Source organism: Hydractinia symbiolongicarpus, chromosome 4, assembly GCF_029227915.1.
Source record: "Hydractinia symbiolongicarpus strain clone_291-10 chromosome 4, HSymV2.1, whole genome shotgun sequence".
Taxonomy (NCBI): Eukaryota; Metazoa; Cnidaria; class Hydrozoa; order Anthoathecata; family Hydractiniidae; genus Hydractinia; species Hydractinia symbiolongicarpus.
Genome location: NC_079878.1, coordinates 7,072,018 through 7,088,873, shown reverse-complemented (window position 1 = coordinate 7,088,873; position 16,856 = coordinate 7,072,018). Strand labels below are relative to the sequence as shown.

The window sequence follows — 16,856 nt, the reverse complement described above, 5'->3', positions numbered from 1 at the left end:
CGTGCTGTGGCGTGTGTTGACGGCGCATGAAAAGAAACCTTGCTCCAGGGGAGGCTCAAACTCCCGATCTTCGCATGTCTTTGTCGATACTGACTTATAAGTACGACGCGCTAACCGACTACGCCACTGGAGCCCGTGGATGTTAACGGGAAAGCTGAGGTCCGTGATTAGAATAGTCATGGTCCAGTAGGGCATTGACGGTATCACTTTATGGCAAGTACACGTTGCAACTGGCCTGATTTGCCTGATGCACCGACTTTTCGTATTTGGCAAGGATCGCGTGCCTTCGTAGCCCAGGGGTTAGAGCACTGGTCTTGTAAACCAGGGGTCGAGAGTTCAAATCTCTCCGAGGGCTTTCAGGGAATGTCCGTTTAAAGTTGGCCTAACATGACTCCTCTTTCGAGCCAGTTGCGGCTATTTGCATTGCTTGGACTCGTATCAAAGCGTGAGAAATATGACGGCAACGTTTTGAGTAAAAAAATAAAAGTATTTTGCTTAGAGTTGACTTAGGAAGTGAGTCCGTGTTCACGCGTTCACGGCCGGTTAGCTCAGTCGGCTAGAGCGTCGTGCTAATAACGCGAATGTCGTGGGTTCGAGCCCCACACTGGCAATTTTACGGGCTTTGCCGTCACGTTGACGGGATCAAAACAACCTGGGTGCACTGCCACGTTGCTAGATTTTACTGGTGATCTGCCCGTGCTGTGGCGTGTGTTGATGGCGCATGAAAAGAAACCTTGCTCCAGGGGAGGCTCGAACTCCCGATCTTCGCATGTCTTTGTCGATACTGACTTATAAGTACGACGCGCTAACCGACTACGCCACTGGAGCCCGTGGATGGTAACGGGAAAGCTGAGGTCCGTGATTAGAATAGTCATGGTCCAGTAGGGCATTGACGGTATCACTTTATGGCAAGTACACGTTGCAACTGGCCTGTTTTGCCTGATGCACCGACTTTTCGTATTTGGCAAGGATCGCGTGCCTTCGTAGCCCAGGGGTTAGAGCACTGGTCTTGTAAACCAGGGGTCGAGAGTTCAAATCTCTCCGAGGGCTTTCAGGGAATGTCCGTTTAAAGTTGGCCTAACATGACTCCTCTTTCGAGCGGGTTGCGGCTATTTGCATTGCTTGGACTCGCATCAAAGCGTGAGAAATATGACGGCAACGTTTTGAGTAAAAAAATAAAAGTATTTTGCTTAGAGTTGACTTAGGAAGTGAGTCCGTGTTCACGCGTTCACGGCCGGTTAGCTCAGTCGGCTAGAGCGTCGTGCTAATAACGCGAATGTCGTGGGTTCGAGCCCCACACTGGCCATTTTACGGGCTTTGCCGTCACGTTGACGGGATCAAAACAACCTGGGTGCACTGCCACGTTGCTAGATTTTACTGGTGATCTGCCCGTGCTGTGGCGTGTGTTGACGGCGCATGAAAAGAAACCTTGCTCCGGGGGAGGGTCAAACTCCCGATCTTCGCATGTCTTTGTCGATACTGACTTATAAGTACGACGCGCTAACCGACTACGCCACTGGAGCCCGTGGATGTTAACGGGAAAGCTGAGGTCCGTGATTAGAATAGTCATGGTCCAGTAGGGCATTGACGGTATCACTTTATGGCAAGTACACGTTGCAACTGGCCTGTTTTGCCTGATGCACCGACTTTTCGTATTTGGCAAGGATCGCGTGCCTTCGTAGCTCAGGGGTTAGAGCACTGGTCTTGTAAACCAGGGTCGAGAGTTCAAATCTCTCCGAGGGCTTTCAGGGAATGTCCGTTTAAAGTTGGCCTAACATGACTCCTCTTTCGAGCGGGTTGCGGCTATTTGCATTGCTTGGACTCGTATCAAAGCGTGAGAAATATGACGGTAACGTTTTGAGTAAAAAAATAAAAGTATTTTGCTTAGAGTTGACTTAGGAAGTGAGTCCGTGTTCACGCGTTCACGGCCGGTTAGCTCAGTCGGCTAGAGCGTCGTGCTAATAACGCGAATGTCGTGGGTTCGAGCCCCACACTGGCCATTTTACGGGCTTTGCCGTCACGTTGACGGGATCAAAACAACCTCGGTGCACTGCCACGTTGCTAGATTTTACTGGTGATCTGCCCGTGCTGTGGCGTGTGTTGACGGCGCATGAAAAGAAACCTTGCTCCAGGGGAGGCTCGAACTCCCGATCTTCGCATGTCTTTGTCGATACTGACTTATAAGTACGACGCGCTAACCGACTACGCCCCTGGAGCCCGTGGATGTTAACGGGAAAGCTGAGGTCCGTGATTAGAATAGTCATGGTCCAGTAGGGCATTGACGGTATCACTTTATGGCAAGTACACGTTGCAACTGGCCTGTTTTGCCTGATGCACCGACTTTTCGTATTTGGCAAGGATCGCGTGCCTTCGTAGCTCAGGGGTTAGAGCACTGGTCTTGTAAACCAGGGGTCGAGAGTTCAAATCTCTCCGAGGGCTTTCAGGGAATGTCCGTTTAAAGTTGGCCTAACATGACTCCTCTTTCGAGCGGGTTGCGGCTATTTGCATTGCTTGGACTCGTATCAAAGCGTGAGAAATATGACGGTAACGTTTTGAGTAAAAAAATAAAAGTATTTTGCTTAGAGTTGACTTAGGAAGTGAGTCCGTGTTCACGCTTTCACGGCCGGTTAGCTCAGTCGGCTAGAGCGTCGTGCTAATAACGCGAATGTCGTGGGTTCGAGCCCCACACTGGCCATTTTACGGGCTTTGCCGTCACGTTGACGGGATCAAAACAACCTGGGTGCACTGCCACGTTGCTAGATTTTACTGGTGATCTGCCCGTGCTGTGGCGTGTGTTGACGGCGCATGAAAAGAAACCTTGCTCCAGGGGAGGCTCGAACTCCCGATCTTCGCATGTCTTTGTCGATACTGACTTATAAGTACGACGCGCTAACCGACTACGCCACTGGAGCCCGTGGATGTTAACGGGAAAGCTGAGGTCCGTGATTAGAATAGTCATGGTCCAGTAGGGCATTGACGGTATCACTTTATGGCAAGTACACGTTGCAACTGGCCTGTTTTGCCTGATGCACCGACTTTTCGTATTTGGCAAGGATCGCGTGCCTTCGTAGCTCAGGGGTTAGAGCACTGGTCTTGTAAACCAGGGGTCGAGAGTTCAAATCTCTCCGAGGGCTTTCAGGGAATGTCCGTTTAAAGTTGGCCTAACATGACTCCTCTTTCGAGCGGGTTGCGGCTATTTGCACTGCTTGGACTCGTATCAAAGCGTGAGAAATATGACGGTAACTTTTGAGTAAAAAAATAAAAGTATTTTGCTTAGAGTTGACTTAGGAAGTGAGTCCGTGTTCACGCGTTCACGGCCGGTTAGCTCAGTCGGCTAGAGCGTCGTGCTAATAACGCGAATGTCGTGGTTTCGAGCCCCACACTGGCCATTTTACGGGCTTTGCCGTCACGTTGACGGGATCAAAACAACCTGGGTGCACTGCCACGTTGCTAGATTTTACTGGTGATCTGCCCGTGCTGTGGCGTGTGTTGACGGCGCATGAAAAGAAACCTTGCTCCAGGGGAGGCTCGAACTCCCGATCTTCGCATGTCTTTGTCGATACTGACTTATAAGTACGACGCGCTAACCGACTACGCCACATGAGCCCGTGGATGTTAACGGGAAAGCGGAGGTCCGTGATTAGAATCGTCATGGTCCAGTAGGGCATTGACGGTATCACTTTATGGCAAGTACACGTTGCAACTGGCCTGTTTTGCCTGATGCACCGACTTTTCGTATTTGGCAAGGATCGCGTGCCTTCGTAGCTCAGGGGTTAGAGCACTGGTCTTGTAAACCAGGGGTCGAGAGTTCAAATCTCTCCGAGGGCTTTCAGGGAATGTCCGTTTAAAGTTGGCCTAACATGACTCCTCTTTCGAGCGGGTTGCGGCTATTTGCATTGCTTGGACTCGTATCAAAGCGTGAGAAATATGACGGTAACGTTTTGAGTAAAAAAATAAAAGTATTTTGCTTAGAGTTGACTTAGGAAGTGAGTCCGTGTTCACGCGTTCACGGCCGGTTAGCTCAGTCGGCTAGAGCGTCGTGCTAATAACGCGAATGTCGTGGGTTCGAGCCCCACATTGGCCATTTTACGGGCTTTGCCGTCACGTTGACGGGATCAAAACAACCTGGGTGCACTGCCACGTTGCTAGATTTTACTGGTGATCTGCCCGTGCTGTGGCGTGTGTTGACGGCGCATGAAAAGAAACCTTGCTCCAGGGGAGGCTCGAACTCCCGATCTTCGCATGTCTTTGTCGATACTGACTTATAAGTACGACGCGCTAACCGACTACGCCACTGGAGCCCGTGGATGTTAACGGGAAAGCGGAGGTCCGTGATTAGAATAGTCATGGTCCAGTAGGGCATTGACGGTATCACTTTATGGCAAGTACACGTTGCAACTGGCCTGTTTTGCCTGATGCACCGACTTTTCGTATTTGGCAAGGATCGCGTGCCTTCGTAGCTCAGGGGTTAGAGCACTGGTCTTGTAAACCAGGGGTCGAGAGTTCAAATCTCTCCGAGGGCTTTCAGGGAATGTTCGTTTAAAGTTGGCCTAACATGACTCCTCTTTCGAGCGGGTTGCGGCTATTTGCATTGCTTGGACTCGTATCAAAGCGTGAGAAATATGACGGTAACGTTTTGAGTAAAAAAATAAAAGTATTTTGCTTAGAGTTGACTTAGGAAGTGAGTCCGTGTTCACGCGTTCACGGCCGGTTAGCTCAGTCGGCTAGAGCGTCGTGCTAATAACGCGAATGTCGTGGGTTCGAGCCCCACACTGGCCATTTTACGGGCTTTGCCGTCACGTTGACGGGATCAAAACAACCTGGGTGCACTGCCACGTTGCTAGATTTTACTGGTGATCTGCCCGTGCTGTGGCGTGTGTTGACGGCGCATGAAAAGAAACCTTGCTCCAGGGGAGGCTCGAACTCCCGATCTTCGCATGTCTTTGTCGATACTGACTTATAAGTACGACGCGCTAACCGACTACGCCACTGGAGCCCGTGGATGTTAACGGGAAAGCGGAGGTCCGTGATTAGAATAGTCATGGTCCAGTAGGGCATTGACGGTATCACTTTATGGCAAGTACACGTTGCAACTGGCCTGTTTTGCCTGATGCACCGACTTTTCGTATTTGGCAAGGATCGCGTGCCTTCGTAGCTCAGGGGTTAGAGCACTGGTCTTGTAAACCAGGGGTCGAGAGTTCAAATCTCTCCGAGGGCTTTCAGGGAATGTCCGTTTAAAGTTGGCCTAACATGACTCCTCTTTCGAGCGGGTTGCGGCTATTTGCATTGCTTGGACTCGTATCAAAGCGTTAGAAATATGACGGTAACGTTTTGAGTAAAAAAATAAAAGTATTTTGCTTAGAGTTGACTTAGGAAGTGAGTCCGTGTTCACGCGTTCACGGCCGGTTAGCTCAGTCGGCTAGAGCGTCGTGCTAATAACGCGAATGTCGTGGGTTCGAGCCCCACACTGGCCATTTTACGGGCTTTGCCGCCACGTTGACGGGATCAAAACAACCTGGGTGCACTGCCACGTTGCTAGATTTTACTGGTGATCTGCCCGTGCTGTGGCGTGTGTTGACGGCGCATGAAAAGAAACCTTGCTCCAGGGGAGGCTCGAACTCCCGATCTTCGCATGTCTTTGTCGATACTGACTTATAAGTACGACGCGCTAACCGACTACGCCACTGGAGCCCGTGGATGTTAACGGGAAAGCTGAGGTCCGTGATTAGAATAGTCATGGTCCAGTAGGGCATTGACGGTATCACTTTATGGCAAGTACACGTTGCAACTGGCCTGTTTTGCCTGATGCACCGACTTTTCGTATTTGGCAAGGATCGCGTGCCTTCGTAGCTCAGTGGTTAGAGCACTGGTCTTGTAAACCAGGGGTCGAGAGTTCAAATCTCTCCGAGGGCTTTCAGGGAATGTCCGTTTAAAGTTGGCCTAACATGACTCCTCTTTCGAGCGGGTTGCGGCTATTTGCATTGCTTGGACTCGTATCAAAGCGTGAGAAATATGACGGTAACGTTTTGAGTAAAAAAATAAAAGTATTTTGCTTAGAGTTGACTTAGGAAGTGAGTCCGTGTTCACGCGTTCACGGCCGGTTAGCTCAGTCGGCTAGAGCGTCGTGCTAATAACGCGAATGTCGTGGGTTCGAGCCCCACACTGGCCATTTTACGGGCTTTGCCGTCACGTTGACGGGATCAAAACAACCTGGGTGCACTGCCACGTTGCTAGATTTTACTGGTGATCTGCCCGTGCTGTGGCGTGTGTTGACGGCGCATGAAAAGAAACCTTGCTCCAGGGGAGGCTCGAACTCCCGATCTTCGCATGTCTTTGTCGATACTGACTTATAAGTACGACGCGCTAACCGACTACGCCACTGGAGCCTGTGGATGTTAACGGGAAAGCTGAGGTCCGTGATTAGAATAGTCATGGTCCAGTAGGGCATTGACGGTATCACTTTATGGCAAGTACACGTTGCAACTGGCCTGTTTTGCCTGATGCACCGACTTTTCGTATTTGGCAAGGATCGCGTGCCTTCGTAGCTCAGGGGTTAGATCACTGGTCTTGTAAACCAGGGGTCGAGAGTTCAAATCTCTCCGAGGGCTTTCAGGGAATGTCCGTTTAAAGTTGGCCTAACATGACTCCTCTTTCGAGCGGGTTGCGGCTATTTGCATTGCTTGGACTCGTATCAAAGCGTGAGAAATATGACGGTAACGTTTTGAGTAAAAAAATAAAAGTATTTTGCTTAGAGTTGACTTAGGAAGTGAGTCCGTGTTCACGCGTTCACGGCCGGTTAGCTCAGTCGGCTAGAGCGTCGTGCTAATAACGCGAATGTCGTGGGTTCGAGCCCCACACTGGCCATTTTACGGGCTTTGCCGTCACGTTGACGGGATCAAAACAACCTGGGTGCACTGCCACGTTGCTAGATTTTACTGGTGATCTGCCCGTGCTGTGGCGTGTGTTGACGGCGCATAAAAAGAAACCTTGCTCCAGGGGAGGCTCGAACTCCCGATCTTCGCATGTCTTTGTCGATACTGACTTATAAGTACGACGCGCTAACCGACTACGCCACTGGAGCCCGTGGATGTTAACGGGAAAGCTGAGGTCCGTGATTAGAATAGTCATGGTCCAGTAGGGCATTGACGGTATCACTTTATGGCAAGTACACGTTGCAACTGGCCTGTTTTGCCTGATGCACCGACTTTTCGTATTTGGCAAGGATCGCGTGCCTTCGTAGCTCAGGGGTTAGAGCACTGGTCTTGTAAACCAGGGGTCGAGAGTTCAAATCTCTCCGAGGGCTTTCAGGGAATGTCCGTTTAAAGTTGGCCTAACATGACTCCTCTTTCGAGCGGGTTGCGGCTATTTGCATTGCTTGGACTCGTATCAAAGCGTGAGAAATATGACGGTAACGTTTTGAGTAAAAAAATAAAAGTATTTTGCTTAGAGTTGACTTAGGAAGTGAGTCCGTGTTCACGCGTTCACGGCCGGTTAGCTCAGTCGGCTAGAGCGTCGTGCTAATAACGCGAATGTCGTGGGTTCGAGCCCCACACTGGCCATTTTACGGGCTTTGCCGTCACGTTGACGGGATCAAAACAACCTGGGTGCACTGCCACGTTGCTAGATTTTACTGGTGATCTGCCCGTGCTGTGGCGTGTGTTGACGGCGCATGAAAAGAAACCTTGCTCCAGGGGAGGCTCGAACTCCCGATCTTCGCATGTCTTTGTCGATACTGACTTATAAGTACGACGCGCTAACCGACTACGCCACTGGAGCCTGTGGATGTTAACGGGAAAGCTGAGGTCCGTGATTAGAATAGTCATGGTCCAGTAGGGCATTGACGGTATCACTTTATGGCAAGTACACGTTGCAACTGGCCTGTTTTGCCTGATGCACCGACTTTTCGTATTTGGCAAGGATCGCGTGCCTTCGTAGCTCAGGGGTTAGATCACTGGTCTTGTAAACCAGGGGTCGAGAGTTCAAATCTCTCCGAGGGCTTTCAGGGAATGTCCGTTTAAAGTTGGCCTAACATGACTCCTCTTTCGAGCGGGTTGCGGCTATTTGCATTGCTTGGACTCGTATCAAAGCGTGAGAAATATGACGGTAACGTTTTGAGTAAAAAAATAAAAGTATTTTGCTTAGAGTTGACTTAGGAAGTGAGTCCGTGTTCACGCGTTCACGGCCGGTTAGCTCAGTCGGCTAGAGCGTCGTGCTAATAACGCGAATGTCGTGGGTTCGAGCCCCACACTGGCCATTTTACGGGCTTTGCCGTCACGTTGACGGGATCAAAACAACCTGGGTGCACTGCCACGTTGCTAGATTTTACTGGTGATCTGCCCGTGCTGTGGCGTGTGTTGACGGCGCATAAAAAGAAACCTTGCTCCAGGGGAGGCTCGAACTCCCGATCTTCGCATGTCTTTGTCGATACTGACTTATAAGTACGACGCGCTAACCGACTACGCCACTGGAGCCCGTGGATGTTAACGGGAAAGCTGAGGTCCGTGATTAGAATAGTCATGGTCCAGTAGGGCATGGACGGTATCACTTTATGGCAAGTACACGTTGCAACTGGCCTGTTTTGCCTGATGCACCGACTTTTCGTATTTGGCAAGGATCGCGTGCCTTCGTAGCTCAGGGGTTAGAGCACTGGTCTTGTAAACCAGGGGTCGAGAGTTCAAATCTCTCCGAGGGCTTTCAGGGAATGTCCGTTTAAAGTTGGCCTAACATGACTCCTCTTTCGAGCGGGTTGCGGCTATTTGCATTGCTTGGACTCGTATCAAAGCGTGAGAAATATGACGGTAACGTTTTGAGTAAAAAAATAAAAGTATTTTGCTTAGAGTTGACTTAGGAAGTGAGTCCGTGTTCACGCGTTCACGGCCGGTTAGCTCAGTCGGCTAGAGCGTCGTGCTAATAACGCGAATGTCGTGGGTTCGAGCCCCACACTGGCCATTTTACGGGCTTTGCCGTCACGTTGACGGGATCAAAACAACCTGGGTGCACTGCCACGTTGCTAGATTTTACTGGTGATCTGCCGTGCTGTGGCGTGTGTTGACGGCGCATGAAAAGAAACCTTGCTCCAGGGGAGGCTCGAACTCCCGATCTTCGCATGTCTTTGTCGATACTGACTTATAAGTACGACGCGCTAACCGACTACGCCACTGGAGCCCGTGGATGTTAACGGGAAAGCTGAGGTCCGTGATTAGAATAGTCATGGTCCAGTAGGGCATTGACGGTATCACTTTATGGCAAGTACACGTTGCAACTGGCCTGTTTTGCCTGATGCACCGACTTTTCGTATTTGGCAAGGATCGCGTGCCTTCGTAGCTCAGGGGTTAGAGCACTGGTCTTGTAAACCAGGGGTCGAGAGTTCAAATCTCTCCGAGGGCTTTCAGGGAATGTCCGTTTAAAGTTGGCCTAACATGACTCCTCTTTCGAGCGGGTTGCGGCTATTTGCATTGCTTGGACTCGTATCAAAGCGTGAGAAATATGACGGTAACGTTTTGAGTAAAAAAATAAAAGTATTTTGCTTAGAGTTGACTTAGGAAGTGAGTCCGTGTTCACGCGTTCACGGCCGGTTAGCTCAGTCGGCTAGAGCGTCGTGCTAATAACGCGAATGTCGTGGGTTCGAGCCCCACACTGGCCATTTTACGGGCTTTGCCGTCACGTTGACGGGATCAAAACAACCTGGGTGCACTGCCACGTTGCTAGATTTTACTGGTGATCTGCCCGTGCTGTGGCGTGTGTTGACGGCGCATGAAAAGAAACCTTGCTCCAGGGGAGGCTCGAACTCCCGATCTTCGCATGTCTTTGTCGATACTGACTTATAAGTACGACGCGCTAACCGACTACGCCACTGGAGCCCGTGGATGTTAACGGGAAAGCTGAGGTCCGTGATTAGAATAGTCATGGTCCAGTAGGGCATTGACGGTATCACTTTATGGCAAGTACACGTTGCAACTGGCCTGTTTTGCCTGATGCACCGACTTTTCGTATTTGGCAAGGATCGCGTGCCTTCGTAGCTCAGGGGTTAGAGCACTGGTCTTGTAAACCAGGGGTCGAGAGCTCAAATCTCTCCGAGGGCTTTCAGGGAATGTCCGTTTGAAGTTGGCCTAACATGACTCCTCTTTCGAGCGGGTTGCGGCTATTTGCATTGCTTGGACTCGTATCAAAGCGTGAGAAATATGACGGTAACGTTTTGAGTAAAAAAATAAAAGTATTTTGCTTAGAGTTGACTTAGGAAGTGAGTCCGTGTTCACGCGTTCACGGCCGGTTAGCTCAGTCGGCTAGAGCGTCGTGCTAATAACGCGAATGTCGTGGGTTCGAGCCCCACACTGGCCATTTTACGGGCTTTGCCGTCACGTTGACGGGATCAAAACAACCTGGGTGCACTGCCACGTTGCTAGATTTTACTGGTGATCTGCCCGTGCTGTGGCGTGTGTTGACGGCGCATGAAAAGAAACCTTGCTCCAGGGGAGGCTCGAACTCCCGATCTTCGCATGTCTTTGTCGATACTGACTTATAAGTACGACGCGCTAACCGACTACGCCACTGGAGCCCGTGGATGTTAACGGGAAAGCTGAGGTCCGTGATTAGAATAGTCATGGTCCAGTAGGGCATTGACGGTATCACTTTATGGCAAGTACACGTTGCAACTGGCCTGTTTTGCCTGATGCACCGACTTTTCGTATTTGGCAAGGATCGCGTGCCTTCGTAGCTCAGGGGTTAGAGCACTGGTCTTGTAAACCAGGGGTCGAGAGTTCAAATCTCTCCGAGGGCTTTCAGGGAATGTCCGTTTAAAGTTGGCCTAACATGACTCCTCTTTCGAGCGGGTTGCGGCTATTTGCATTGCTTGGACTCGTATCAAAGCGTGAGAAATATGACGGTAACGTTTTGAGTAAAAAAATAAAAGTATTTTGCTTAGAGTTGACTTAGGAAGTGAGTCCGTGTTCACGCGTTCACGGCCGGTTAGCTCAGTCGGCTAGAGCGTCGTGCTAATAACGCGAATGTCGTGGGTTCGAGCCCCACACTGGCCATTTTACGGGCTTTGCCGTCACGTTGACGGGATCAAAACAACCTGGGTGCACTGCCACGTTGCTAGATTTTACTGGTGATCTGCCCGTGCTGTGGCGTGTGTTGACGGCGCATGAAAAGAAACCTTGCTCCAGGGGAGGCTCGAACTCCCGATCTTCGCATGTCTTTGTCGATACTGACTTATAAGTACGACGCGCTAACCGACTACGCCACTGGAGCCCGTGGATGTTAACGGGAAAGCTGAGGTCCGTGATTAGAATAGTCATGGTCCAGTAGGGCATTGACGGTATCACTTTATGGCAAGTACACGTTGCAACTGGCCTGTTTTGCCTGATGCACCGACTTTTCGTATTTGGCAAGGATCGCGTGCCTTCGTAGCTCAGGGGTTAGAGCACTGGTCTTGTAAACCAGGGGTCGAGAGCTCAAATCTCTCCGAGGGCTTTCAGGGAATGTCCGTTTGAAGTTGGCCTAACATGACTCCTCTTTCGAGCGGGTTGCGGCTATTTGCATTGCTTGGACTCGTATCAAAGCGTGAGAAATATGACGGTAACGTTTTGAGTAAAAAAATAAAAGTATTTTGCTTAGAGTTGACTTAGGAAGTGAGTCCGTGTTCACGCGTTCACGGCCGGTTAGCTCAGTCGGCTAGAGCGTCGTGCTAATAACGCGAATGTCGTGGGTTCGAGCCCCACACTGGCCATTTTACGGGCTTTGCCGTCACGTTGACGGGATCAAAACAACCTGGGTGCACTGCCACGTTGCTAGATTTTACTGGTGATCTGCCCGTGCTGTGGCGTGTGTTGACGGCGCATGAAAAGAAACCTTGCTCCAGGGGAGGCTCGAACTCCCGATCTTCGCATGTCTTTGTCGATACTGACTTATAAGTACGACGCGCTAACCGACTACGCCACTGGAGCCCGTGGATGTTAACGGGAAAGCTGAGGTCCGTGATTAGAATAGTCATGGTCCAGTAGGGCATTGACGGTATCACTTTATGGCAAGTACACGTTGCAACTGGCCTGTTTTGCCTGATGCACCGACTTTTCGTATTTGGCAAGGATCGCGTGCCTTCGTAGCTCAGGGGTTAGAGCACTGGTCTTGTAAACCAGGGGTCGAGAGTTCAAATCTCTCCGAGGGCTTTCAGGGAATGTCCGTTTAAAGTTGGCCTAACATGACTCCTCTTTCGAGCGGGTTGCGGCTATTTGCATTGCTTGGACTCGTATCAAAGCGTGAGAAATATGACGGTAACGTTTTGAGTAAAAAAATAAAAGTATTTTGCTTAGAGTTGACTTAGGAAGTGAGTCCGTGTTCACGCGTTCACGGCCGGTTAGCTCAGTCGGCTAGAGCGTCGTGCTAATAACGCGAATGTCGTGGGTTCGAGCCCCACACTGGCCATTTTACGGGCTTTGCCGTCACGTTGACGGGATCAAAACAACCTGGGTGCACTGCCACGTTGCTAGATTTTACTGGTGATCTGCCCGTGTTGTGGCGTGTGTTGACGGCGCATGAAAAGAAACCTTGCTCCAGGGGAGGCTCGAACTCCCGATCTTCGCATGTCTTTGTCGATACTGACTTATAAGTACGACGCGCTAACCGACTACGCCACTGGAGCCCGTGGATGTTAACGGGAAAGCTGAGGTCCGTGATTAGAATAGTCATGGTCCAGTAGGGCATTGACGGTATCACTTTATGGCAAGTACACGTTGCAACTGGCCTGTTTTGCCTGATGCACCGACTTTTCGTATTTGGCAAGGATCGCGTGCCTTCGTAGCTCAGGGGTTAGAGCACTGGTCTTGTAAACCAGGGGTCGAGAGTTCAAATCTCTCCGAGGGCTTTCAGGGAATGTCCGTTTAAAGTTGGCCTAACATGACTCCTCTTTCGAGCGGGTTGCGGCTATTTGCATTGCTTGGACTCGTATCAAAGCGTGAGAAATATGACGGTAACGTTTTGAGTAAAATAATAAAAGTATTTTGCTTAGAGTTGACTTAGGAAGTGAGTCCGTGTTCACGCGTTCACGGCCGGTTAGCTCAGTCGGCTAGAGCGTCGTGCTAATAACGCGAATGTCGTGGGTTCGAGCCCCACACTGGCCATTTTACGGGCTTTGCCGTCACGTTGACGGGATCAAAACAACCTGGGTGCACTGCCACGTTGCTAGATTTTACTGGTGATCTGCCCGTGTTGTGGCGTGTGTTGATGGCGCATGAAAAGAAACCTTGCTCCAGGGGAGGCTCGAACTCCCGATCTTCGCATGTCTTTGTCGATACTGACTTATAAGTACGACGCGCTAACCGACTACGCCACTGGAGCCCGTGGATGTTAACGGGAAAGCTGAGGTCCGTGATTAGAATAGTCATGGTCCAGTAGGGCATTGACGGTATCACTTTATGGCAAGTACACGTTGCAACTGGCCTGTTTTGCCTGATGCACCGACTTTTCGTATTTGGCAAGGATCGCGTGCCTTCGTAGCTCAGGGGTTAGAGCACTGGTCTTGTAAACCAGGGGTCGAGAGTTCAAATCTCTCCGAGGGCTTTCAGGGAATGTCCGTTTAAAGTTGGCCTAACATGACTCCTCTTTCGAGCGGGTTGCGGCTATTTGCATTGCTTGGACTCGTATCAAAGCGTGAGAAATATGACGGTAACGTTTTGAGTAAAAAAATAAAAGTATTTTGCTTAGAGTTGACTTAGGAAGTGAGTCCGTGTTCACGCGTTCACGGCCGGTTAGCTCAGTCGGCTAGAGCGTCGTGCTAATAACGCGAATGTCGTGGGTTCGAGCCCCACACTGGCCATTTTACGGGCTTTGCCGTCACGTTGACGGGATCAAAACAACCTGGGTGCACTGCCACGTTGCTAGATTTTACTGGTGATCTGCCCGTGCTGTGGCGTGTGTTGACGGCGCATGAAAAGAAACCTTGCTCCAGGGGAGGCTCGAACTCCCGATCTTCGCATGTCTTTGTCGATACTGACTTATAAGTACGACGCGCTAACCGACTACGCCACTGGAGCCCGTGGATGTTAACGGGAAAGCTGAGGTCCGTGATTAGAATAGTCATGGTCCAGTAGGGCATTGACGGTATCACTTTATGGCAAGTACACGTTGCAACTGGCCTGTTTCGCCTGATGCACCGACTTTTCGTATTTGGCAAGGATCGCGTGCCTTCGTAGCTCAGGGGTTAGAGCACTGGTCTTGTAAACCAGGGGTCGAGAGTTCAAATCTCTCCGAGGGCTTTCAGGGAATGTCCGTTTAAAGTTGGCCTAACATGACTCCTCTTTCGAGCGGGTTGCGGCTATTTGCATTGCTTGGACTCGTATCAAAGCGTGAGAAATATGACGGTAACGTTTTGAGTAAAAAAATAAAAGTATTTTGCTTAGAGTTGACTTAGGAAGTGAGTCCGTGTTCACGCGTTCACGGCCGGTTAGCTCAGTCGGCTAGAGCGTCGTGCTAATAACGCGAATGTCGTGGGTTCGAGCCCCACACTGGCCATTTTACGGGCTTTGCCGTCACGTTGACGGGATCAAAACAACCTGGGTGCACTGCCACGTTGCTAGATTTTACTGGTGATCTGCCCGTGCTGTGGCGTGTGTTGACGGCGCATGAAAAGAAACCTTGCTCCAGGGAAGGCTCGAACTCCCGATCTTCGCATGTCTTTGTCGATACTGACTTATAAGTACGACGCGCTAACCGACTACGCCACTGGAGCCCGTGGATGTTAACGGGAAAGCTGAGGTCCGTGATTAGAATAGTCATGGTCCAGTAGGGCATTGACGGTATCACTTTATGGCAAGTACACGTTGCAACTGGCCTGTTTTGCCTGATGCACCGACTTTTCGTATTTGGCAAGGATCGCGTGCCTTCGTAGCTCAGGGGTTAGAGCACTGGTCTTGTAAACCAGGGGTCGACAGTTCAAATCTCTCCGAGGGCTTTCAGGGAATGTCCGTTTAAAGTTGGCCTAACATGACTCTTCTTTCGAGCGGGTTGCGGCTATTTGCATTGCTTGGACTCGTATCAAAGCGTGAGAAATATGACGGTAACGTTTTGAGTAAAAAAATAAAAGTATTTTGCTTAGAGTTGACTTAGGAAGTGAGTCCGTGTTCACGCGTTCACGGCCGGTTAGCTCAGTCGGCTAGAGCGTCGTGCTAATAACGCGAATGTCGTGGGTTCGAGCCCCACACTGGCCATTTTACGGGCTTTGCCGTCACCTTGACGGGATCAAAACAACCTGGGTGCACTGCCACGTTGCTAGATTTTACTGGTGATCTGCCCGTGCTGTGGCGTGTGTTGACGGCGCATGAAAAGAAACCTTGCTCCAGGGGAGGCTCGAACTCCCGATCTTCGCATCTCTTTGTCGATACTGACTTATAAGTACGACGCGCTAACCGACTACGCCACTGGAGCCCGTGGATGTTAACGGGAAAGCTGAGGTCCGTGATTAGAATAGTCATGGTCCAGTAGGGCATTGACGGTATCACTTTATGGCAAGTACACGTTGCAACTGGCCTGTTTTGCCTGATGCACCGACTTTTCGTATTTGGCAAGGATCGCGTGCCTTCGTAGCTCAGGGGTTAGAGCACTGGTCTTGTAAACCAGGGGTCGAGAGTTCAAATCTCTCCGAGGGCTTTCAGGGAATGTCCGTTTAAAGTTGGCCTAACATGACTCCTCTTTCGAGCGGGTTGCGGCTATTTGCATTGCTTGGACTCGTATCAAAGCGTGAGAAATATGACGGTAACTTTTTGAGTAAAAAAATAAAAGTATTTTGCTTAGAGTTGACTTAGGAAGTGAGTCCGTGTTCACGCGTTCACGGCCGGTTAGCTCAGTCGGCTAGAGCGTCGTGCTAATAACGCGAATGTCGTGGGTTCGAGCCCCACACTGGCCATTTTACGGGCTTTGCCGTCACGTTGACGGGATCAAAACAACCTGGGTGCACTGCCACGTTGCTAGATTTTACTGGTGATCTGCCCGTGTTGTGGCGTGTGTTGACGGCGCATGAAAAGAAACCTTGCTCCAGGGGAGGCTCGAACTCCCGATCTTCGCATGTCTTTGTCGATACTGACTTATAAGTACGACGCGCTAACCGACTACGCCACTGGAGCCCGTGGATGTTAACGGGAAAGCTGAGGTCCGTGATTAGAATAGTCATGGTCCAGTAGGGCATTGACGGTATCACTTTATGGCAAGTACACGTTGCAACTGGCCTGTTTTGCCTGATGCACCGACTTTTCGTATTTGGCAAGGATCGCGTGCCTTCGTAGCTCAGGGGTTAGAGCACTGGTCTTGTAAACCAGGGGTCGAGAGTTCAAATCTCTCCGAGGGCTTTCAGGGAATGTCCGTTTAAAGTTGGCCTAACATGACTCCTCTTTCGAGCGGGTTGCGGCTATTTGCATTGCTTGGACTCGTATCAAAGCGTGAGAAATATGACGGTAACGTTTTGAGTAAAAAAATAAAAGTATTTTGCTTAGAGTTGACTTAGGAAGTGAGTCCGTGTTCACGCGTTCACGGCCGGTTAGCTCAGTCGGCTAGAGCGTCGTGCTAATAACGCGAATGTCGTGGGTTCGAGCCCCACACTGGCCATTTTACGGGCTTTGCCGTCACGTTGACGGGATCAAAACAACCTGGGTGCACTGCCACGTTGCTAGATTTTACTGGTGATCTGCCCGTGTTGTGGCGTGTGTTGACGGCGCATGAAAAGAAACCTTGCTCCAGGGGAGGCTCGAACTCCCGATCTTCGCATGTCTTTGTCGATACTGACTTATAAGTACGACGCGCTAACCGACTACGCCACTGGAGCCCGTGGATGTTAACGGGAAAGCTGAGGTCCGTGATTAGAATAGTCA

The 16,856-nt window shown here is 50.5% G+C and overlaps 42 non-coding genes across 42 annotated transcripts; 22 read left to right on the top strand and 20 right to left on the bottom strand.

Moving 5' to 3' along the window:
• Nucleotides 1–735: 735 nt before the first annotated feature.
• Nucleotides 736–828, bottom strand: Trnai-uau (transfer RNA isoleucine (anticodon UAU)). Its single transcript is given in 2 exon segments — nucleotides 736–771; nucleotides 791–828. It is a non-coding gene; the product is annotated as a tRNA-Ile (tRNA).
• A 149-nt stretch (nucleotides 829–977) lies between these two features.
• On the top strand, nucleotides 978–1,050 carry Trnat-ugu (transfer RNA threonine (anticodon UGU)). The gene has a single exon. It is a non-coding gene; the product is annotated as a tRNA-Thr (tRNA).
• Nucleotides 1,051–1,672: 622 nt separating this feature from the next.
• Trnat-ugu (transfer RNA threonine (anticodon UGU)) lies at nucleotides 1,673–1,744 on the top strand. Its single transcript has one exon. It is a non-coding gene; the product is annotated as a tRNA-Thr (tRNA).
• Nucleotides 1,745–2,366: 622 nt separating this feature from the next.
• Trnat-ugu (transfer RNA threonine (anticodon UGU)) lies at nucleotides 2,367–2,439 on the top strand. Its single transcript has one exon. It is a non-coding gene; the product is annotated as a tRNA-Thr (tRNA).
• A 380-nt stretch (nucleotides 2,440–2,819) lies between these two features.
• On the bottom strand, nucleotides 2,820–2,912 carry Trnai-uau (transfer RNA isoleucine (anticodon UAU)). Its single transcript is given in 2 exon segments — nucleotides 2,820–2,855; nucleotides 2,875–2,912. It is a non-coding gene; the product is annotated as a tRNA-Ile (tRNA).
• Nucleotides 2,913–3,061: 149 nt separating this feature from the next.
• Trnat-ugu (transfer RNA threonine (anticodon UGU)) lies at nucleotides 3,062–3,134 on the top strand. Its single transcript has one exon. It is a non-coding gene; the product is annotated as a tRNA-Thr (tRNA).
• A 621-nt stretch (nucleotides 3,135–3,755) lies between these two features.
• On the top strand, nucleotides 3,756–3,828 carry Trnat-ugu (transfer RNA threonine (anticodon UGU)). Its single transcript has one exon. It is a non-coding gene; the product is annotated as a tRNA-Thr (tRNA).
• Nucleotides 3,829–4,208: 380 nt separating this feature from the next.
• Nucleotides 4,209–4,301, bottom strand: Trnai-uau (transfer RNA isoleucine (anticodon UAU)). Its single transcript is given in 2 exon segments — nucleotides 4,209–4,244; nucleotides 4,264–4,301. It is a non-coding gene; the product is annotated as a tRNA-Ile (tRNA).
• Nucleotides 4,302–4,450: 149 nt separating this feature from the next.
• On the top strand, nucleotides 4,451–4,523 carry Trnat-ugu (transfer RNA threonine (anticodon UGU)). The gene has a single exon. It is a non-coding gene; the product is annotated as a tRNA-Thr (tRNA).
• Nucleotides 4,524–4,903: 380 nt separating this feature from the next.
• Nucleotides 4,904–4,996, bottom strand: Trnai-uau (transfer RNA isoleucine (anticodon UAU)). The gene is given in 2 exon segments: nucleotides 4,904–4,939; nucleotides 4,959–4,996. It is a non-coding gene; the product is annotated as a tRNA-Ile (tRNA).
• Nucleotides 4,997–5,145: 149 nt separating this feature from the next.
• On the top strand, nucleotides 5,146–5,218 carry Trnat-ugu (transfer RNA threonine (anticodon UGU)). Its single transcript has one exon. It is a non-coding gene; the product is annotated as a tRNA-Thr (tRNA).
• Nucleotides 5,219–5,598: 380 nt separating this feature from the next.
• On the bottom strand, nucleotides 5,599–5,691 carry Trnai-uau (transfer RNA isoleucine (anticodon UAU)). The gene is given in 2 exon segments: nucleotides 5,599–5,634; nucleotides 5,654–5,691. It is a non-coding gene; the product is annotated as a tRNA-Ile (tRNA).
• Nucleotides 5,692–5,840: 149 nt separating this feature from the next.
• Trnat-ugu (transfer RNA threonine (anticodon UGU)) lies at nucleotides 5,841–5,913 on the top strand. Its single transcript has one exon. It is a non-coding gene; the product is annotated as a tRNA-Thr (tRNA).
• A 380-nt stretch (nucleotides 5,914–6,293) lies between these two features.
• On the bottom strand, nucleotides 6,294–6,386 carry Trnai-uau (transfer RNA isoleucine (anticodon UAU)). The gene is given in 2 exon segments: nucleotides 6,294–6,329; nucleotides 6,349–6,386. It is a non-coding gene; the product is annotated as a tRNA-Ile (tRNA).
• A 602-nt stretch (nucleotides 6,387–6,988) lies between these two features.
• On the bottom strand, nucleotides 6,989–7,081 carry Trnai-uau (transfer RNA isoleucine (anticodon UAU)). Its single transcript is given in 2 exon segments — nucleotides 6,989–7,024; nucleotides 7,044–7,081. It is a non-coding gene; the product is annotated as a tRNA-Ile (tRNA).
• Nucleotides 7,082–7,230: 149 nt separating this feature from the next.
• On the top strand, nucleotides 7,231–7,303 carry Trnat-ugu (transfer RNA threonine (anticodon UGU)). Its single transcript has one exon. It is a non-coding gene; the product is annotated as a tRNA-Thr (tRNA).
• A 380-nt stretch (nucleotides 7,304–7,683) lies between these two features.
• Trnai-uau (transfer RNA isoleucine (anticodon UAU)) lies at nucleotides 7,684–7,776 on the bottom strand. Its single transcript is given in 2 exon segments — nucleotides 7,684–7,719; nucleotides 7,739–7,776. It is a non-coding gene; the product is annotated as a tRNA-Ile (tRNA).
• A 602-nt stretch (nucleotides 7,777–8,378) lies between these two features.
• Trnai-uau (transfer RNA isoleucine (anticodon UAU)) lies at nucleotides 8,379–8,471 on the bottom strand. The gene is given in 2 exon segments: nucleotides 8,379–8,414; nucleotides 8,434–8,471. It is a non-coding gene; the product is annotated as a tRNA-Ile (tRNA).
• A 149-nt stretch (nucleotides 8,472–8,620) lies between these two features.
• Nucleotides 8,621–8,693, top strand: Trnat-ugu (transfer RNA threonine (anticodon UGU)). The gene has a single exon. It is a non-coding gene; the product is annotated as a tRNA-Thr (tRNA).
• Nucleotides 8,694–9,072: 379 nt separating this feature from the next.
• Nucleotides 9,073–9,165, bottom strand: Trnai-uau (transfer RNA isoleucine (anticodon UAU)). Its single transcript is given in 2 exon segments — nucleotides 9,073–9,108; nucleotides 9,128–9,165. It is a non-coding gene; the product is annotated as a tRNA-Ile (tRNA).
• Nucleotides 9,166–9,314: 149 nt separating this feature from the next.
• Trnat-ugu (transfer RNA threonine (anticodon UGU)) lies at nucleotides 9,315–9,387 on the top strand. The gene has a single exon. It is a non-coding gene; the product is annotated as a tRNA-Thr (tRNA).
• Nucleotides 9,388–9,767: 380 nt separating this feature from the next.
• Trnai-uau (transfer RNA isoleucine (anticodon UAU)) lies at nucleotides 9,768–9,860 on the bottom strand. Its single transcript is given in 2 exon segments — nucleotides 9,768–9,803; nucleotides 9,823–9,860. It is a non-coding gene; the product is annotated as a tRNA-Ile (tRNA).
• A 602-nt stretch (nucleotides 9,861–10,462) lies between these two features.
• Nucleotides 10,463–10,555, bottom strand: Trnai-uau (transfer RNA isoleucine (anticodon UAU)). Its single transcript is given in 2 exon segments — nucleotides 10,463–10,498; nucleotides 10,518–10,555. It is a non-coding gene; the product is annotated as a tRNA-Ile (tRNA).
• Nucleotides 10,556–10,704: 149 nt separating this feature from the next.
• Nucleotides 10,705–10,777, top strand: Trnat-ugu (transfer RNA threonine (anticodon UGU)). Its single transcript has one exon. It is a non-coding gene; the product is annotated as a tRNA-Thr (tRNA).
• A 380-nt stretch (nucleotides 10,778–11,157) lies between these two features.
• Trnai-uau (transfer RNA isoleucine (anticodon UAU)) lies at nucleotides 11,158–11,250 on the bottom strand. The gene is given in 2 exon segments: nucleotides 11,158–11,193; nucleotides 11,213–11,250. It is a non-coding gene; the product is annotated as a tRNA-Ile (tRNA).
• A 602-nt stretch (nucleotides 11,251–11,852) lies between these two features.
• On the bottom strand, nucleotides 11,853–11,945 carry Trnai-uau (transfer RNA isoleucine (anticodon UAU)). The gene is given in 2 exon segments: nucleotides 11,853–11,888; nucleotides 11,908–11,945. It is a non-coding gene; the product is annotated as a tRNA-Ile (tRNA).
• A 149-nt stretch (nucleotides 11,946–12,094) lies between these two features.
• Nucleotides 12,095–12,167, top strand: Trnat-ugu (transfer RNA threonine (anticodon UGU)). The gene has a single exon. It is a non-coding gene; the product is annotated as a tRNA-Thr (tRNA).
• Nucleotides 12,168–12,547: 380 nt separating this feature from the next.
• Nucleotides 12,548–12,640, bottom strand: Trnai-uau (transfer RNA isoleucine (anticodon UAU)). The gene is given in 2 exon segments: nucleotides 12,548–12,583; nucleotides 12,603–12,640. It is a non-coding gene; the product is annotated as a tRNA-Ile (tRNA).
• Nucleotides 12,641–12,789: 149 nt separating this feature from the next.
• Nucleotides 12,790–12,862, top strand: Trnat-ugu (transfer RNA threonine (anticodon UGU)). The gene has a single exon. It is a non-coding gene; the product is annotated as a tRNA-Thr (tRNA).
• A 380-nt stretch (nucleotides 12,863–13,242) lies between these two features.
• Nucleotides 13,243–13,335, bottom strand: Trnai-uau (transfer RNA isoleucine (anticodon UAU)). The gene is given in 2 exon segments: nucleotides 13,243–13,278; nucleotides 13,298–13,335. It is a non-coding gene; the product is annotated as a tRNA-Ile (tRNA).
• A 149-nt stretch (nucleotides 13,336–13,484) lies between these two features.
• On the top strand, nucleotides 13,485–13,557 carry Trnat-ugu (transfer RNA threonine (anticodon UGU)). Its single transcript has one exon. It is a non-coding gene; the product is annotated as a tRNA-Thr (tRNA).
• A 380-nt stretch (nucleotides 13,558–13,937) lies between these two features.
• Nucleotides 13,938–14,030, bottom strand: Trnai-uau (transfer RNA isoleucine (anticodon UAU)). Its single transcript is given in 2 exon segments — nucleotides 13,938–13,973; nucleotides 13,993–14,030. It is a non-coding gene; the product is annotated as a tRNA-Ile (tRNA).
• A 149-nt stretch (nucleotides 14,031–14,179) lies between these two features.
• Nucleotides 14,180–14,252, top strand: Trnat-ugu (transfer RNA threonine (anticodon UGU)). Its single transcript has one exon. It is a non-coding gene; the product is annotated as a tRNA-Thr (tRNA).
• Nucleotides 14,253–14,434: 182 nt separating this feature from the next.
• Nucleotides 14,435–14,508, top strand: Trnai-aau (transfer RNA isoleucine (anticodon AAU)). Its single transcript has one exon. It is a non-coding gene; the product is annotated as a tRNA-Ile (tRNA).
• Nucleotides 14,509–15,129: 621 nt separating this feature from the next.
• Trnai-aau (transfer RNA isoleucine (anticodon AAU)) lies at nucleotides 15,130–15,203 on the top strand. The gene has a single exon. It is a non-coding gene; the product is annotated as a tRNA-Ile (tRNA).
• Nucleotides 15,204–15,327: 124 nt separating this feature from the next.
• Nucleotides 15,328–15,420, bottom strand: Trnai-uau (transfer RNA isoleucine (anticodon UAU)). The gene is given in 2 exon segments: nucleotides 15,328–15,363; nucleotides 15,383–15,420. It is a non-coding gene; the product is annotated as a tRNA-Ile (tRNA).
• A 149-nt stretch (nucleotides 15,421–15,569) lies between these two features.
• On the top strand, nucleotides 15,570–15,642 carry Trnat-ugu (transfer RNA threonine (anticodon UGU)). The gene has a single exon. It is a non-coding gene; the product is annotated as a tRNA-Thr (tRNA).
• Nucleotides 15,643–15,824: 182 nt separating this feature from the next.
• Nucleotides 15,825–15,898, top strand: Trnai-aau (transfer RNA isoleucine (anticodon AAU)). The gene has a single exon. It is a non-coding gene; the product is annotated as a tRNA-Ile (tRNA).
• A 124-nt stretch (nucleotides 15,899–16,022) lies between these two features.
• Trnai-uau (transfer RNA isoleucine (anticodon UAU)) lies at nucleotides 16,023–16,115 on the bottom strand. The gene is given in 2 exon segments: nucleotides 16,023–16,058; nucleotides 16,078–16,115. It is a non-coding gene; the product is annotated as a tRNA-Ile (tRNA).
• Nucleotides 16,116–16,264: 149 nt separating this feature from the next.
• On the top strand, nucleotides 16,265–16,337 carry Trnat-ugu (transfer RNA threonine (anticodon UGU)). The gene has a single exon. It is a non-coding gene; the product is annotated as a tRNA-Thr (tRNA).
• Nucleotides 16,338–16,519: 182 nt separating this feature from the next.
• On the top strand, nucleotides 16,520–16,593 carry Trnai-aau (transfer RNA isoleucine (anticodon AAU)). The gene has a single exon. It is a non-coding gene; the product is annotated as a tRNA-Ile (tRNA).
• A 124-nt stretch (nucleotides 16,594–16,717) lies between these two features.
• Trnai-uau (transfer RNA isoleucine (anticodon UAU)) lies at nucleotides 16,718–16,810 on the bottom strand. The gene is given in 2 exon segments: nucleotides 16,718–16,753; nucleotides 16,773–16,810. It is a non-coding gene; the product is annotated as a tRNA-Ile (tRNA).
• Between the last annotated feature and the right edge of the window lie 46 nt (nucleotides 16,811–16,856).